The sequence below is a fragment of the Triticum dicoccoides genome, chromosome 5A, assembly GCF_002162155.2.
Source record: "Triticum dicoccoides isolate Atlit2015 ecotype Zavitan chromosome 5A, WEW_v2.0, whole genome shotgun sequence".
Taxonomy (NCBI): Eukaryota; Viridiplantae; Streptophyta; class Magnoliopsida; order Poales; family Poaceae; genus Triticum; species Triticum dicoccoides.
Genome location: NC_041388.1, coordinates 99,089,243 through 99,094,459, shown reverse-complemented (window position 1 = coordinate 99,094,459; position 5,217 = coordinate 99,089,243).

Sequence of the window (5,217 nt, the reverse complement as noted above, 5' to 3'; positions counted from 1 at the left end):
TGATGATCATATCAATCTTGGAACCACTTCCAACACACATCGTCACTTCACCCTTAACTAGTCTCTGTTTATTCTGCAACTCCCGTTTTGAGTTACTAATCTTAGCAACTGAACTAGTATCAAATACTGAGGGGTTGCTATAAACACTAGTAAAGTACACATCAATAACATGTATATCAAATATACTTATGTTCACTTTGCCATCCTTCTTATCTGCCAATCACTTGGGGTAGTTCCGCTTCCAGTGACCAGTCCCTTTGAAGTAGAAACACTTAGTCTCAGGCTTTAGGACCAGACTTGGGCTTCTTCACTTGAGCAGCAACTTGCTTGCTGTTCTTCTTGAAGTTCCCCTTCTTCCCTCTGCCCTTTTCTTGAAACTAGTGGTCTTGTCTACCATCAACACTTGATGTTTTTCTCGATTTCTACCTTCATCAATTTCCGCTTTACGAAGAGCTTGGGAATCGTTTCCGTTATCCCTTGCATGTCATAGTTCATCACGAAGTTCTACTAACTTGGTGATGGTGACTAGAGAATTATGTCAATCACTATCTTATCTGGAATATTAACTCCCACTTGATTCAAGCGATTGTAGTACTCAGACAATCTGAGCATATGCTCACTAGTTGAGCGATTCTCCTCCATCTTTTAGCTATAGAACTTGTTGGAGACTTCATATCTCCCAACTCGGGTATTTGCTTGAAATATTAACTTCAACTCCTGGAACATCTCATATGCTCCATGACGTTCAAAACGTCTTTGAAGTCCCGATTCTAAGCCATTAAGCATGGTGCACTAAACTATCAAGTAGTCATCATATTGAGCTAGCCAAACGTTCATAACGTCTGCATCTGCTCCTGCAATAGGTCCGTCACCTAGCGGTGCATCAAGGACATAATTCTTCTGTGCAGCAATGAGGATAAACCTCAGATCACGGATCCAATCCGCATCATTGCTACTAACATCTTTCAACACAATTTTCTCTAGGAATATATCAAAATAAACACAGGGAAGCAACAACGCGAGCTATTGATCTACAACATAATTTGCAAAATACTACCAGGACTAAGTTCATGATAAATTTAAGTTCAATTAATCATATTACTTAAGAACTCCCACTTAGATAGACATCCCTCTAATCCTCTAAGTGATTACGTGATCCAAATCAACTAAACCATGTCCGATCATCACGTGAGACGGAGTAGCTTCATTGGTAAACATCATTATGTTGATCATATCTACTATATGATTCACGCTCGACCTTTCGGTCTCCATGTTCCGAGGCCATATCTGCATATGCTAGGCTCGTCAAGTTTAACCTGAGTATTCTGCGTGTGCAAAAACTGGCTTGCACCCGTTGTAGATGGACATAGAGCTTATCACACCCGATCATCACGTGGTGTCTGGGCACGATGAACTTTGGCAACGGTGCATACTCAGGGAGAACACTTCTTGATAATTTAGTGAGAGATCATCTTATAATGCTACCGTCAATCAAAGCAAGATAAGATGCATAAAAGGATAAACATCTCATGCAATCAATATAAGTGATATGATATGGCCATCATCATCTTGTGCTTGTGATCTCCATCTCTGAAGCACCGTTATGATCACCATCGTTGCCGCCGCGACACCTTGATCTCCATCATAGCATCGTTGTCGTCTCGTCAATCTTATGCTTCCATGACTATCACTACTGTTTAGTAATAAAGTAAAGCATTACATCGCGATTGCATTGCATACAATAAAGCGACAACCATATGGCTCCTGCCAGTTGCCGATAACTCGGTTACAAAACATGATCATCTCATACAATAAAATTCAGCATCGTGCCTTGACCATATCACATCACAACATGCCCTGCAAAAACAAGTTAGACGTCCTCTACTTTGTTGGTGCAAGTTTTACGTGGCTGCTACGGACTTAAGCAAGAACCATCTCACCTACGCATCAAAACCACAACGATAGTTTGTCAAATAGACTCCGTTTTAACCTTCGCAAGGACCGGGCGTAGCCACACTTCGTTCAACTAAAGTTGGAGAGACTGTCGCCCGCAAGCCACCTATGTGCAAAGCATGTCGGGGAAACCGGTCTCGCATAAGCGTACGCGTAATGTTGGTCCGGGTCGGCTCAACCAACAATGCCGCTGAACCAAAGTATGACATGCTGGTAGGCAGTATGACTTATATCGCCCACAACTCGCTTGTGTTCTACTCGTGCATATAACATCAACATAAATAACCTAGGCTCTGATACCACTGTAGGGTTTCGTAGTAATTTCAAAAATTTCCTACGCACACGCAAGATCATGGTGATGCATAGCAACGAGAGGGGAGAGTGTTGTCTACGTACCCATGCAGACCGACTGCAGAAGCATTGACGCAACGTAGAGGAAGTAGTCGTACGTCTTCACGATCCAACTGATCAAGTACCGAAACTACGGCACCTCCGAGTTCGAGCACACGTTCAGCTCGATGACGATCCCTGGACTCCGATCCAGCAAAGTGTCGGGGAAGAGTTCCGTCAGCACGACGGCGTGGTGACGATCTTGATGCACTACAGCAGCAGGGCTTCGCCTAAACTCCGCTACAGTATTATCGAGGAATATGGTGGTTGGGGCACCGCACACGGCTAAGGAATAGATCACGTGGATCAACTTGTGTGTTCTAGGGTGCCTCTACCTCAGTATATAAAGGACTAGAGGGGGGAGGGCTGGCCGGCCATAGGAGGCGCGCCAGGAGAGTCCTACTCCCTCTGGGAGTAGGATTCCCCCCCCCCAATCCTAGTTGGAATAGGATTCCTTGAGGGGGGAAAAAGAGAGGGGGGGCCGGCCACCTCTCCTAGTCCTAATAGGACTAGGGGAAGGGGGGAGGCGCACAGCCACCTTGGGCTGCCCCTTTCTCCTTTCCACTAAAGCCCACTAAGGCCCATATAGCTCCCGGGGGGTTCCCGTAACCTCCTGGTACTCCGGTAAAATCCCGATTTCACCCGGAACACTTCCGATATCCAAACGTAGGCTTCCAATATATCAATCTTTACGTCTCGACCATTTCGAGACTCCTCGTCATGTCCGTGATCACATCCGGGACTCCCAACAACCTTCGGTACATCAAAAATGCATAAACTCATAATATAACTGTCATCGTAACCTTAAGCGTGCGGACCCTACGGGTTCGAGAACAATGTAGACATGACCGAGACACGTCTCCGGTCAATAACCAATAGCGGGACCTGGATGCCCATATTGGCTCCTACATAAGATCTTTATCGGTCAGACCGCATAACAACATACGTTGTTCCCTTTGTCATCGGTATGTTACTTGCCCGAGTTTCGATCGTCGGTATCCAATACCTAGTTCAATCTCGTTACCGGCAAGTCTCTTTACTCGTTCCGTAATACATCATCTCGTAACTAACTCATTAGTTGCAATGCTTGCAAGGCTTATGTGATGTGCATTACCGAGAGGGCCCAGAGATACCTCTCCGACAATCGGAGTGACAAATCCTAATCTCGAAATACGCCAACCCAACATCTACCTTTGGAGACACCTGTAATGCCCTTTTATGATCACCCAGTTACGTTGTGACGTTTGGTAGCACCCAAAGTGTTCCTCCGGCAAACGGGGGTTGCATAATCTCATAGTCATAGGAACATGTATAAGTCATGAATAAAGCAATAGCAACATACTAAACGATTGGGTGCTAAGCTAATTGAATGGGTCATGTCAATCAGATCATTCAACTAATGATGTGACCTCATTAATCAAATAACAACTCTTTGTCTATGGTTAGGAAACATAACCATCTATGATTAACGAGCTAGTCAAGTAGAGGCATACTAGTGACACTCTATTTGTTTATGTATTCACACATGTATTATGTTTCCGGTTAATACAATTCTAGCATGAATAATAAACATTTATCATGAAATAAGGAAATAAATAATAACTTTATTATTGCCTCTAGGGCATATTTCCTTCAGGAACTACCAAAGAATGAAATTGGAATTTCATCAGAAGTTTTATCCTATGCATCTGGTTCATCGTGATCGTAATTATATATATAATTTTTGGCCTCGCGAAGGAGAAAGCATCGCTCAAGCTTGGGGGAGGCTTAAGTAAATGTTATATCCATGCCCTAATCATGATCTCTCAAGAGAAATGATTATTCAAAAAATTTATGCACGGCTTTCTCTCAGTAATCGCTCCATGTTCGTACTTCTTGTACTGGTTCTTTTATGATGAAGACTATTGAATTCAAATAGGATTTATTGGAAAGAATTAAATGCCACTCTGAATATTGGGATCTCGACGAAGTTAAGGAGTCAGGTATAACACCTAAGTTTGATTGTGTTAAATCTTTTATGGATACCGATGCTTTTCGTGAATTTAGCACTAAATATGGACTTGACTCTGAGATAGTAGCTTCTTTTTGTGAATCCTTTGCTACTCATGTTGATCTCACTAAGGAGAAGTGGTTTAAATATAATCCTCCCATTGAAGTAAAAGTAGTTGCACCTATTAAAGTTCAAGAAAAGACTATCACTTATAATGATCCTATTGTTCCTACTGCTTATATTGAGAAACCACCTTTCCCTGCTAGAATAAAGGATCATGCTAAAGCTTCAACTGTGGTTCATAAGAGTAATACTAGAACACCTACACCCTCTGAGCAAATTAAAGTTGAACCTAGTATTGCTATGGTCAAAGATATATTGGCCGATAATATTGGTGGGCATGTTATTTACTTCTGTGATGAAGCTGCTAGAATTGCTAGACCCGATACTGAATGTAAACATAGACCTGTTGTAGGCATGCATGTTATTTCTGTTAAAATAGGAGATCATTGTTATCATGGCTTATGTGATATGGGTGCTAGTGCAAGTGCAATACCTCATTCCTTATACAAAGAAATTATGCATGATATTGCACCTACTGAGATAGAAGAAATTGATGTTACAATTAAGCTTGCCAATAGAGACACTATTTCACCAGTTGGGATTGTTAGAGATGTTGGAGTCTTGTGTGGCAAATTTAAATATCCTGCTGATTTTTCTTGCTCTTGGTTCCCCACAAGATGACTTTTGTCCCATTATATTTGGTAGATCCTTCTTGCATAATGTTAATGCTCAGATAGACTGCAAAAAGGATGTTATTACTATTGGTTTAGGGGATATGTCTCATGAGTTTAGCTTTGCTAAATTTCGTAGACAACCCCATG